The 14,355-nt window shown below is 39.3% G+C and overlaps 1 long non-coding RNA gene across 2 annotated transcripts in view; it reads left to right on the forward strand.

Moving 5' to 3' along the window:
• Positions 1–2,536: 2,536 nt before the first annotated feature.
• Positions 2,537–14,355, forward strand: part of LOC126947907 (uncharacterized) — a 126,396-nt gene continuing 114,577 nt past the window's right edge. For both annotated transcript variants that reach the window (XR_007723249.1, XR_007723248.1), the window contains exon 1: positions 2,537–2,914. This is a non-coding gene — a long non-coding RNA (uncharacterized LOC126947907). The remainder of the gene's footprint in view (positions 2,915–14,355) is intronic.

Consider the following 14,355-nt stretch of genomic DNA (forward strand, 5'->3'; position numbering starts at 1 on the left):
GCTCCTCAGTTTGCCGCCCATGAGTTACTTACCCCTATTTTATTCCAGCGCACAGGTCTGGCTCCTGGAATTCTTATGGGATGTTTGGGGTATTAATTTCCTGTCCAGAAACTTCTGTGGCCGCAGTGCCTTTGCACAATTCTTGACCTACACCCAGGAAGAATGAAGTAGGCAGACAAGTGAAGGGAGAACAAAATGAAGATGAGGTTTATCAAGTGTTACAACAACTCAGAGGAGACCCATAGTGCTCCTCTCTGTAGGTCATCCATCAAGTATTCATTTCTCAGCAGAGAGGAGACCCCGGAGAGAGTAGCTTCTCTCTGCAACTGGTTGTCCCAACTTCTCAGCAGAAAGGAGGCCATGAGAGGGTGGCTCCTCTCTGTCAACAGGTGGTCTTTGCGCTCCTCTCTTTAGCTGGTTGTTCCGTCATCTCCAGCTATCAGTAGAGGGAGTAGCTCCTCTCTGCAGCTGGTGCTCCTGTCTTCATCTTCTGGCTGTCCTCTGCCCTGCTCTGCCTGAGCCCAGCATTTTATAAACCTCAAGGGGAGGAAGTGTACATCCATTGGTCCATGGACGGCCATGTGTGGGCCCAGAGGCGGCACCCTCAAATCCCCACTCCAGTCTGGGCGACAGGCAGCCGAGTCCCCAGCCTCCAGGTTCTCCCTGCCCTGAAAGTGAGGACTTCTTGGGAACCTGCACACTTCTGCCCAGGAATCTGTTTGCCTTTAGCTGCCATTCATGGCTCCGCAGCTCAGCCTCTATCCCACTTTGAGGTTGGAGCAGGTTCCTGGAGCGGAGAGAGACAACGCAGGGACAGCAGACATCCTCAAGCCTGCAGGGAGCCGGGCCTTCCACGACCCTGAGAGTGGAGGCTACAGAGACGCCCAGGTCCTGCACCTGGTAGGGCAGGAGCAGCTGCACCTGGGATGCTCCCCACCTGTTTCATCCGGAATCAGTGGGTTCTTGGTCCTTCTGACTTCAAGAATGAACTCGCAGACCCTCACAGTGAGTGTTCCAGTTCTTAAAGATAGTGTGTCTCAAATTTGTTCCTTCTGGTGTTCGGAGTTTCTTTCTTCTGGTGGATTTATGGTCTCGCTGGCCTCAGGAGTGAAGCTACTGACCTTCGCAGTGAGTGTTACCCTATTAAGCCGGCGCGTCTGGAGCTTTTCTTTCCAGTCCGTAGTCCTTCATTCCTCCTGGTGGGTTCGTAGTCTTGCTGGCCTCAGGAGTGAAGCTGCGGACCTCCACGGGAAGTGTTACAGCTCATAAAGTTTGCCTGGACCCAAAGACTGAACAGCAGCAAAACTCACTGCAAAGCACAAAAGTACAAAGCTTCCACAGCGTGGATGGAGAACTGGAGGGGTCCCCTTTGGCTGGCAGGGGCAGTCTGCTTTTATACCTTTATCTGACCCTACACACATCCTGCTGATTGGTCCGTTTTACAGAGAGCTGATGGGTCCGTTTTACAGAGCAGTGACTGGTCCATTTTGACAGCATGCTGATTGGGCGTTTACAATCCCTGAGCTAGACTCAGAATGCTGATTGGTGAGTTTACAATTCTTTAGCTAGACACAGTGCGGGACAGAAAAGTTCTCCAAGTCTCCACTAGGTTAGCTAGATACAGAGTAGTGATTGGTGTATTTACAAACCCTGAGCTAGACACAGGGTGCTGATTGGTGTATTTACAATCCCTTAGCTAGACATAAAAGTTCTTCAAATCGCCACTAGACTCAGGAACCCAGCCGGCTTCACGTAGTGGATCCTGCCCCAGGGCAGAGGGCAGAGCTGCCTGCCAGTCCAGCGCCGCACCCGCACTCCTCACTCCGTGGGCGGTTGATGGGAATGAGCGCCCTGGAGCAGGGGGTGGCGCTCATAAGGGAGGCTCCGCTGGGCAGGAGCCCACCGCTGAGACGGGGCTGGGACATGGCGGGCTGCAGGTCCGGAACCCTGCCCCGCCGGGAGGCGGCTGAGGCCCGGAGAGAATTCCATGGGGGCCGGCAGTGCTGCGGCACCAGGCGCAACCTCGGCAGCTGCTGGCCCGGATACTAAGCTCCTCACTGCCCGGGGTCAGTGGCACCCGCCAGGCGCTCCCAGTGCAGGGCCTCTCCCTCCACACCTCCCTGCAAGCAGAGGGAGCTGGCTCTGGCCTCAGCCAGCCCAGAGAGGGGCCCCCACAGTGCCGTGGTGGGCTGAAGGGCTCCTCAAACCCCACCAGAGTGGACGCCGAGGCCAAGGAGGCACGGAGAGCGAGGGCTGCTAGCATATTGTCACCTCTCACTGTCAGCTTGGAAGGGACGGGTCTCCAGTTTGTCCCTGGCTCCTTCCTGCTCCGTGGAGTGGGAGGCCCCCGTCTGCAGCTGCACCCTAGAGGGAATATCCTGCCTGCTCTTAGCCCCCCTGAAGAGCACAGGGAGGCTCAGATCCGCAGCAGCAGTTTGGGCGGGGCTCCTGCCTGCTCCTTAGAGCTGGAGGCCCAGGTCTACAGCCAGGAGAGGCAGCTGCAGCTGCACCTGGGAGGGCAGACCCTGCCCTCTCCTGGCGCCCCACTGAGAGCTTAGGGAGGCGCCGATACACAAGCACAGTTTGGGCAACTGCAACCCCGTCCAGGAAGGTGGGGCTCCTGCCTGCTCCATAGCGGAGGAGACCTGGGTCGATATCCATAGTTTGGATGGCTTCAGAGGCATCCAGAGAGCTCCTGCCCCAGCTCAGAAGGGATGGGACTTCCACTGGCTCCACGGAGTGTGCAGCCCCAACCGCGTCTCCCTGCAGCAGTCAGCGCAATGGCAGCAGCCAGTGACATCACAATCACAGCTGGGAAAGTAGATGAGCACTGGGCTTGCCCAGAATGGATATTTGAACATGAATTACCTTTTACGAGATGCTGTTTCATCTCTTCTCAAGCCTGTAATTTAAGGTAAGTAGATTATTGTGGTTATTCCACCACCAACAATTCTTCCCCTTAACAAACATTTAATCTTCATAGTTAAGAATATTTTTTGTACATGAATTATGAGATTCTGTAATTTAAGTGCATTTCAATTTTTAGAGAAAGAAGATCAATAGATGTTTTATTACTCTGAGGATTTTTAAAAATTATGTTTTTCAAAATATTGGCTATTTTAACCCTGAAACTTTTTCTAGGAAAATCATAATTATAGTTATGTAATAACCCTGATGCATAGATGATTAACTTCTGTGGAATTTACTTGTATACTTGAATAATCCATTTTCTAATATTTTATTTCAAATAACTATTTAAATAATTACTAAAGGTCCAGTATGTGTAGGTATATATGTGTGGAATTTTGTGTAAAAATTTAATAATTTGATAAATGTTTAAAAACGTTTAACTCAAGGTTATCTTAGTTGTAAACAGCTTCTGACTCTTCCACAAACTTGCAAAGGTAAATAGGAGATTTATAGTTTTAAGTTGATTTTGAGTGATGGAAAAGTTGGGCATATAAAAACTGAAGGTTTTATTTCAGTAGAGTAGCTACAGGAAAAAGAAATAATGAGACAAAGTGTAGAACCATTCCAACTTTACACAATTAAATTTATAGCATGTCATGTTTATCAGGTAAGAGAATATTGAAATCAACATATTCCAGTGAAATCACACCCTGTTGTTCATCATTAGAGAAAAACCTGGGGAGTACAAACAAGTTACTAGTAAGATTGTCTATATTTAATTACTTTACAGATAGTACTGGACACATACTTCTAAGTTAAAACATGTTTTTGCTCATATTGCAGAATATAACTGTGACCATGGCGATAGTCACTTTAGAAAGTGATTTTTATAAAGGAAGATAAAAGAGAAAGTAATCCTCCATCAAATTAAATTTAAAATAGGTAGAATCTTGTGCTGATTGTTTAAAACATTTACAAATAAAAATACTTTTCTAAGATTAGACTTAACAGAATTTGAACATTTTGAAGTCAGTTTGATCAAATATGTGATAATTTTAACACTTGGTGTTCAGAAGCATGTTATTGATTTAATATACATAAAGTTATCTGCAAATGTAGGAGAAGCTTTACTATGAAATGATTTTCAGACAATATTTTTTCTCACATTGCTAAACTCCTAAAATTTTTGAGATTATTTTAGTCATTTTACTTAAAAGAAAATAGTGTTTCATTCCCTGGGAAATTGCAAGTGATGTACTGAGGAGATGTCACAATAAGATAAAACTTTACCATAACTTGGTAAGTAAGAAACAGAGTATCCATTCACTTAAATTGCAGGATGACATTACTTTCAGGTTATTGAAAATAATTGGGGAAAACTTTCTCAGCTAACCAGTCATGAGTGGCAGCATTCAGCTATTACATTCAAATCAAACCTGCAGTTTATGCACCCTGATGGGCCACTGAATGGAGTTTTATTGCCATTGCTGATTTCAAGGATAATGGATACCAGATCTAACTTCCTCTAGTCAAGTTGGTGATATCCGTAAGCTTATAATGTTCATTCCTTTCTTTAATCTTTAGGAAGCATGGGCATTTGCACATTGTGCAATATGAATGAACCAGACAATAAAAATCCAGCAATAGTAACACAAAATATTTTAGAGAATTTCTTTGTGTCATTTCATAAAAAAATTTGCATGCATGTATAATAATGAAGTTAACCAAAATAATTGTATCTGTTGGCTTTACTTATTTTCATTTTTTGTTAAACACAAATCACAAATCTTTAATGTCTCAGTCTCCACTTCATTATGAACCATCAACTATAATTAGATAAACTCATTTCTCTTATTTGTTTGGTATTATTCTACCGAAAAATTTCTTTTGAAAATCCTTAGCACTTTATGTTGCTGTGTTATGTATCCAGCTATGTTTTTGAAACTTTATTTTAAGATACTTATGAGAGAAATTATATTTCCCAATTATTAGGCATGATGTAAGTGCTGAGTATCATATGTGGAATATAACAGATGATTTGTTAATATTTGTTGGGTTGTTTACTTATGTTTTAACTTAAATATGTATCCTGCATATCTTTGTTCATTGTTTGGCTATTTTACTTTATATTTATTTATTTATTTATTTTTGTAGCTCTTAATTTTCTTCTTACTCTCTCTCAGCTTAACGAAGTATAATAGGCCAGGTGCCATGGCTCACGCCTGTAATCCCAGCACTTTGGGAGGCCGAGGTGGGCGGATCACAGGTCAGGAGATCGAAACCATCCTGGCTAACCGGTGAAACCCTGTCTCTACTAAAAATACACAAAAATTAGCGGGGTGTGGTGGCGGGCACCTGTAGTCCCAGCTGCTGGGGAGGCTGAGGAAGGAGAACGGCATGAACCCAGGAGGTGTAGCTTGCAGTGAGCCGAGATCATGCCACTGCACTCCAGCCTGGGAGACAGAGTGAGACTCCGTTTCAAAAAAATAATAAATAAATAAATAAAGTATAATATACAAAATTATATATATTAATGATTATAACATGATATTTTGATATATGTATACATTGTGAAATTATTATTCAAATGAAACTAATTAACATGTCAGTAACCTCACATAGCTGTCATTTTCTGTGTATGTTTCTAAATTAGATAACCAGTAAGATCTAAGTTTGAAATTTACCACTGTCAGATTAAAAATCTTATTTTAAAAGCTCAAATAGTAAATTTAATATTTTTATAATATATAATTATCATCATAAACTTTGAAAGTTTTGGTGTCATTTCAGAATATTAAGCACTAAAATGCTTATATGACAAAAATATGTTTTAAAATAATCAATGGATTTTTGTGTATTTGAATATATATGAAGTTAGATTAAAAATCATCCTACTGTTGATGTCTCAATTATTTGTACTAAAATTAGAATTTAAGACAAGTATGTTCCATGTGAAAATCGGAGAAAAGTTAGCCATCATGGTACCAAAGTATTCTAAATCATAAATTTACTTCAAATTAATTTATTTTTGGAAATTAGCATTTCAAAAATAATATTTTTACCTTGTACCCTGTTGTATACAAAAGGAAGTACCTAATACCCCTAAAATAAATACCTGAAGAGTTGTAAAGTGAAAATGTTACATGTTAAGTTAGGCAGTGTACTCCTGTGATAAATATTGAACTATTTAATAATATAATTATATAATGAAAGATATTACCACAGAACAGAAAAAAAAAATCAGGGTTTTTAAGCAAAAATAATATTCTATTGATAATGTAATAGAAATACGAAATTTTTTTTTCAAAATGTGAAGTTTTATCTTTTGTAAAAATTATCTTCTTCACAAGGAATAGAATGCTCATCTGGAGTTGGATTAATTTTTCTTTTCCCCATATACTCAGTAGTGGGATAGTTACATTGAATGGTAGATCTACTTTTCATTTTTTAAGAAATCTCAGCTGGGTATGGTGGCTCAAGCCTGTAATCCAAACACTTTGGGAGGCCAAGGTGGTTGGATTGCTTGAGCCCAGGAGTTCTAGACCAGTCTGGACAACATGGGAAACCACATCTCTAAAAACACACAAACAAATTAGCTGGGTGTGGTGGCATGTGTCTCTAGCCCCAGCTACTTGGGAGACTGAGGCAGGAGAAATGCTTGACCCCAGGAGGTTGAAGCTACAGTAAGCTGTAATCATCACTGCACTCCAGCCTGGGCAATGGAGCAAGACTCTGTTTCGGAAAAAAAATTTTTTTAAGTCTCTATACTGTTTTCCATACAGGTTGTACAAACTGACATTATCACCAGCAGTGTACAAGTGATCCCGTTTCACCACATCCATGTCAACAACTATTCTTTTTTGACTTTTTGATAACGGTCATTCTTGCAAAAGTAAAATGATATCATTTTGTAGTTTAAATTTGTATTTCCCCAGTGATTAGTGATGTTGAGCATTTTTTCATATTTGTTGGCCATTTGTATATCTTTTGAGAACTGTTTGTTCATATCATTGACCACCTTTAGATAAGATTATTAATTGTTTTGTAATTTGTTTGAGTTTCTTTTAGATTCTGGATATTAGTTCTTTGTTAGATGCATAGTTTGTGAATATTTTCTCCCATTTTGTGGGTTATCTGTTTACTCAGATGATTGTTACTTTTACTATACTAGTTAAATTAGGTCCTATTTATTTATTTTGCTATTTGTTGCATTTGCTTAAGGGTTCTTAGTCATGAATTCTTTGCCTAGCGCAGTATCTAGAAGAGTTTTCTTAGGTTATCTTCTAGAATTTCAATGGTTTTCTGTCTTAGATTTAAGTATTTGATCCATCTTGAGCTGATTTTTATGTATGGTTAGAGGCAAGGATCTGGTTTAATTCTTTTACATGTGACTAGTCAATTTTCCCAGCATCCTTTATTAAATAGGGTGTCATTTCCCCAATTTATGTTTGTCTATGCTTTATCAAAGGTCAGTTGGTTTTGAGTATTTGGCTTTATTTCTGGATTCTCTATTCTGTTCCATTTGTCTATGCCCCTGCTTTTATACCAGTACCATGCTGTTTGGATAACTATATCTTTGTACTATAATTTGAAGTCCAGTAATGTGATGCCTCCAGATTTGTTTTTTGTTTGTTTGTTTGTTTGTAGAATGTCTTTGGCTATTCAGGCTCTCTTTTGTTTCTATGTGAATTTTAAAATTGTTTTTGCTATTTGTGAAAAATGATATTGGTATCTTGAAAGGAATTGCATTGAATCTGTAAATTGCTATGGGCAGTACAATAATTTTCATAATATTAATTCTTCCAATTCATGAGCATAGGATGTGTTTCCAATGGTCTGTGTCATCTGTGATTTCTTTCAGCAGTGTTTTTCAGTTCTCCTTTGTCTTGTTCTGTTTCTAAAGGGGACATGCTTTGAACTTTTTCCCATTCAGTAATATGAGGAAAATTTGGCTTTGGGTTTGTCATATATGGCTTTTATTATTTTGAGGTAAGTCCTTTCTGTTCCTAGTTTATTGAGTGTTTTTATCATACATGGATGCTGGATTTTATTGAATGTTTTTCTGCATCTATTGAGGTGTTCCTATGGATTTTGTTTTAAATACTTTTTATGTGATCTAACACATTTATTTATTTGCGTATGTTAAGCCATCCCTGCAGTCCTTGGATAAAACCCACTTGATCATGATATATTATCTTTTTGAGCTGCTGCTAGAATTTTGTTGAGGAATTTTGCATCTATGTTCATCAGGGATATTGGTCTGTAGTTTTTTGTTGTTGTTATGATGTCCTTTCCTGGTTTTAGTATCAGGGTGAAACTGGCTTTATCAAATGAGTTGGGAAGGATTCCCTTTTTCTGAATCTTCTCAAATAGTTTCAGTAGAAACAGCACAAATTCTTCTTTTAATCTTGGGTGGAATTCACCTCTGAATCCATCTGGCCCTAGGCTTTTTGTTTTCCTTGGCAATTTTTAAATTACTGATTCAGTCTCACTGCGTGTTATTCATTTGTTCATAGTTTCTATTTCTTTCTGACTTCATCCAGGAGGGTTGCATGTTTGCAGGAATTTATCCGTTTCCTCTAGATTTTCTAATTTGTTTGCATAGAGGTGTTCATAGTAGTCTCAAATGATCTTTTGCATTCCTGTATCATAAATTGTAATGTCTCTAATTTCATTTATAATTGAATTTATTTCAATATTCCCTTCTTTTCTTGGTTAATCTAGCTAATTGTTTATCAATTTTGTCTATCTTTTCAAAGAATCAACTTTTGTTTCATTGTTTTTGTACTTTTTTGTTTCAATTTCATTTATTTCTGCTCTTTGTTATTAATTTCCTTCTGCTAGCTTTGGGTTTAGTTTGTTCTTGTTTCTCAAGTTTCTTCAGATGTGACATTAAGTTGTAAATTTGTGATAGCTTATATCTCTATTGTTATTCATTTCAATGAATTTTTAAATTTCGATCCTGAATTTATCATTGACCCAAAAATCATTCAGGAGCAAGTTGCTTAATTTCCATGTACTTCTATAGGTTTGAGGGTTCCTTTTGTAGTTGATTCCCATTTCATTCCACTGTGGTCTGAGAAGATACTTGATATGATTTTGATATTTTTAGATTTATTGAGACTTGTATTGTGGCCTTTCATATGGTCTATCTTGGAGAATGTTCCATATGCTGATGGGAAGGATGTATTTTTTTTTTTTTATTTCTGCCAATTATCTTTTAACCGGGAACATTTAGGCCATTCACATTCAGCATTAATACTGAACAAGTCTGCTGTTAGTCTGACAGGTCTTCCTTTATAGATTACCTGGTGCTTTTTTCTCACTCCTCTCAGTATTCTTTTTTTCACATTGACTTTAGATAGTCTGATGACTATATTCCTTGCTAAAGTATTTTTTTTGTGATTAATCTCCCGGGAGTACATTGAGCTTCTTATATTTGTATATGTAAATGTCTAGCAAGGCCAGGGAAGTTTTACTTAATTATTCCCTCAAATAAGTTTTCAAAACGTTTTGCTTTTTCTTCTCCCTCAGGAACATCAATTATTCTTAGGTTTGGCCACTTTACATAATCCTTTGTTTCTTGTAGACTTTCTTTGTTTCTTTTTATTCTTTATTTTTGTCTAATTGGGTTGATTCAAAAGCCTTGTCTCTGAGCTCAGAAATTCTTCCTTGTACTTTTTCTAGTCTACTGTTAAACCTTTTCATGGCATTTTGTAATTTCCTAAATGTGTCTTTCATTTAAGAAGTTCTTAGTGGCTTTTCTTTAAAATATTTATGTCTTTCAAAAGTGTTTTCATTCATATCGAGAATTGTTTTTTAAATGTATTTATTTGGTTTTCCCCTTTCTCTGATATCTCATTTGGTAGCTTAATAGTCAACCTTTTGAATTTTTATCTGGTATTTTGAGTGTTTTATCTTGGTTTGAATCCATTGCTAGAGGATTAATCTGATCTTTTGGGGGTGTTATATAACCTTGTTTTGTCATATTACCAAAATTATTTTTCCAGTTTTTTCTCATTTGGTAGACTATTTCTTCTAATTATTCTTGAATTTATTTTTTATTTGACTTTTTAAAAGATTTCTTCTTCTTCCCATTAAATATGTGACTTTAAAGTTTACAGTTTATGGTAGCCTAATTCAGCTCTTGGTGCTTTCAAGGATGAAGTCTTCATATGATGTCTTTGGTTATAGAGAGTCTTTGTATGATGACTTTGTCAGATACTGGTTGTAGTAGCAATGTGCTCTGTGTGTCAGGAAGTTTACTATCTCCTATGGGGTTGGAATGGCAGAGGTCTCCTGAAGCTTACCTCATTCCCCCATGTTGGGCTATTTGTTTGTTTATTTATTTATTTATTTATTTATTTATTTATTCAGCCTTTTATTGACTGAGTTGGATATTTCAGACTTCAGGCCGGCAGGGACAATGTCCTGGGGTAGAAACCAGTTGTGGCTAAAGTAGGTAGGTAAATGCAATGCCCACTGGTGGGCAGAGGTCACAGCCTTGACAAAGCAGAGGCGGCTGGAAGCGTTCGGTGAAACACACTGAGGTCTTATCAGGGGAAGAGTAAAAGCCACCTCTGCTCCTCTGTCAGGCTAGCAGGAAGATGGTTTACCTCTCAGATGGCATTCCTGACACAGCGTTCTGGCTATTCAGATCATGGAGACCCTTTTTGTTTTCTTTATTCACTTGCAGGAATGTTGATCTTCCAAGTAGACAGGAAATGTGATTCTACCTTTTTTTTTTTTTTTTTTAAGATGGTGTCTTACTCTGTCACCTAGGCTGGTGTGCACTGGTGTGATCTCAGCTCACTGCAACCTCTGCCTCCTGGGTTCAAGAAATTCTCCTGCCACAACCTCCCAAGTAGCTGGGACTACAGGCACCCACCACTACACCTGGCTAATTTTTATATTTTTTTAGTAGAGGCAGGATTTTGCCATGTTGGCCAGGCTGGTCTCCAACTCCTGTCATCAGACAGTCCACCTGCCTTGGCTTCCCTAAGTGCTGGAATTACAGGCATGAGCCACCATGCCCAGCCATGACTCTACTTCTTGTGCCAACCTGAACCTGCAGGTTGCTCCACCTATGAGGATGTAGTTACCCTGAAGTGTTTCTGAAAGGCTGTCTATAGGTGCATCCACACTGAGTTTCCATGGGAGAGGCCCCAGCTGTTTTTGCAGTGGGGAATGAGGGGGGAAAGGAGTACCCTTCTCCAAGACCCTTGATAAGCACCAGGTCTGCCTCTGTGTTGAGATAAAGCTGCAGGCTTTATTTATTTATTGAATCCAGCACTGCTACTGTGCTTCTGCTGAAAGAAACTTCCCACCAGTGGGATGTTCCCTTGATATAGTACACTCCCTCTTCCCCTGAAAGTAGTAGTTCCTGAAAACCAGACTGTGAATGCTGTTGCTCCTCTGGGTTCAGCTGCAGGCTGATGCTGGGGAATGTCTGTAAGGGAGCCAGTCATGTGACTTATCCTCAAGGCTCACAGAAGTATGTACCATCTCCTGCTCTGATGGGGGTGGCAAGGGAATAATATGAACTATGTGAGATAGTTTCTCTCACCACAGCATTTCTCTCAGCACAGAGAGTTTTTAGCATGAAGGGCTGTTGAATTTTGTCAAAGGCCTTTTCTGCATCTATTGACGTAATCATGTAGTTTTTGTCTTTGGTTCTGTTTATATGCTGGATTACGTTTATTGATTTGTGTATGTTGAACCAGCCTTGCATCCCAGGGATGAAGCCCACTTGATCATGGTGGATAAGCTTTTTGATGTGCTGCTGGATTCGGATGGCCAGTATTTTATTGAGGATTTTTGCATTGATGTTCATCAGGGATATTGGTCTAAAATCCTCTTTTTTTGGTTATGTCTCTGCCAGGCTGTGGTATCAGGATGATGTTGGCCTTGTAAAATGAGTTAGAAAGGATTCCTTCTTTTTCTGTTGATTGGAATAGTTTCAGAAGGAATGGCACCAACTCCTTGTACCTCTGGTAGAATTCGACTGTGAATCTGTCTGGTCCTGGACTTTTTTTGGTTGGTAGGCTATTAATTATTGCCTCAATTTCAGAGCCTGCTATTGGTCTATTCAGGGATTCAACTTCTTCCTGATTTAGTCTTGGGAGAGTGTAAGTGTCCAGGAAATTATCCATTTCTTCTAGGTTTTCTAGTTTATTTGCATAGAGGTGTTTATAGTATTCTCTGATGGTAGTTTGTATTTCTGTGGGGTCAGTGGTGATATCCCCTTTATCATTTTTTATTACATCTATTTGATTCTTCTCTCTTTTCTTCTTTATTAGTCTTGCTAGCGGTCTATCAATTTTGTTGATCTTTTCAAAAAACCAGCTCCTGTATTCATCGATTTTTTTGGAGGGTTTTTGTGTCTCTATCTCCTTCAGTTCTGCTCTGATCTTAGTTATTTCTTGTCTTCTGCTAGCTTTTGAATGTATTTGCTCTCGCTTCTGTAGTTCTTTTAATTGTGATGTTAGGGTGTCACTTTTAGATCTTTCCTGCTTTCGCTTGTGGGCATTTAGTGCTATAAATTTGCCTCTACACACTGCTTTAAATGTGTCCCAGAGATTCTGGTATGTTGTATCTTTGTTTTCATTGGTTTCAAAAAACATTTTTATTTCTGCCTTCATTTCGTTATGTACCCAGTAGTCATTCAGGAGCAGGTTGTTCAGTTTCCATGTAGTTGAGCAGTTTTGATTGAGTTTCTTAGTCCTGAGTTCTAGTTTGATAGCACTGTGGTCTGAGAGACAGTTTGTTAAAATTTCTGTTCTTTCACATTTGCTGAGGAGTGTTTTACTTCCAACTATGTGGTCAATTTTTGAATAGTGTGATGTAGTGCTGAGAAGAATGTATATTCTGTTGCTTTGGGGTGGAGAGTTCTGTAGATGTCTATTAGGTCCGCTTGGTGCAGAGTTGAGTTCAATTCCTGGATATCCTTGTTAACTTTCTGTCTTGTTGATCTGTCTAATGTTGACAGTGGGGTGTTAAAGTCTCCCATTATTATTGTATGGGAGTCTAAGTCTCTTTGTAATTCTCTAAGGACATGCTTTATGAATCTGGGTGTTCCTGTATTGGGTTCATTGATATTTAGAATAGTTAGCTCTTCCTGTTGAATTGATTCCTTTACCATTATGTAATGGCCTTCTTTGTCTCTTTTGATCTTTGATGGTTTAAAGTCTGTTTTATCAGAGACTAGGATTGCAACCCCTTCTTTTTTTTTGTTCTCCATTTGCTTGGTAGATCTTCCTCCATCCCTTTATTTTGAGCCTATGTGTGTCTCTGCATATGAGATGGGTCTCCTGAATACAGCAAACTGATGGGTCTTGACTCTTTATCCCATTTGCCAGTCTGTATCTTTTAATTGGACCATTTAGTCCATTTACATTTAAGGTTAATATTGTTATGTGTGAACCTGATCCTGTCATTCTGATATTAGCTGGTTATTTTGCTCATTAGTTGATGCAGTTTCTTCCAAGCATCGATGGACTTTACATTTTGGCGTGTTTTTGCAATGGCTGATACCCATTGTTCCTTTCCATGTTTAGTGCTTCCTTCAGGATCTGTTATAAGGCAGGCCTGGTGGTGACAAAATGTCTAAGCATTTGCTTGTCTGTAAAGGATTTTATTTCTCCTTCACTTATGAAACTTAGTTTGGCTGGATATGAAATTCTGGGTTGAAAATTCTTTTCTTTAAGAATGTTGAATATTGGCCCCCACTCTCTTCTGGCTTGGAGAGTTTCTGCTGAGAGATCTGCTGTAAGTCTGATGGGCTTCCCTTTGTGGGTAACCTGACCTTTCTCTCTGGCTGCCCTTAACATTTTTTCCTTCATTTCAACTTTGGTGAATCTGACAATTATGTGTCTTGGAGTTGCTCTTCTCGAGGAGTATCTTTGTGGTATTCTCTGTATTTCCTGAATTTGAATGTTGGCCTGCCTTACTAGGTTGGGGAAGTTCTCCTGGATGATATCCTGCAGAGTGTTTTCCAACTTAGTTCCATTCTCCCTGTCACTTTCAGGCACACCAGTCAGACGTAGATTTGTCTTTTCACGTAATCCCATATTTCTTGGAGGCTTTGTTCATTTCTCTTTACTCCTTTTTCTCTACACTTATTGCTTCACTTCATTCATTTGATCTTCAATCACTGATACTCTTTTTTATAGTGGATCGAGTCAGTTACTGAAGCTTGTGCATTTGTCACATAGTTCTCGTGTTATGATTTTCATCTCTATCCGTTCTTTTAAGGACTTCTCTACATTGGTTATTCTAGTTAGCCATTCGTCAAATCTTTTTTCAAGGTTTTTAGTTTCTTTGCACTCGTTACATAATTCCTCCTTTATCTCTGAGAAGTTTGATCGACTGAAGCCTTCTTCTCTTGGCTCATCAAAGTCATTCTCCGTCCAACTTTGTTCCATTGCTGGCAATGAGCTGTGTTCC

Source organism: Macaca thibetana, chromosome 2 (assembly GCF_024542745.1).
Source record: "Macaca thibetana thibetana isolate TM-01 chromosome 2, ASM2454274v1, whole genome shotgun sequence".
Classification (NCBI taxonomy): Eukaryota; Metazoa; Chordata; class Mammalia; order Primates; family Cercopithecidae; genus Macaca; species Macaca thibetana.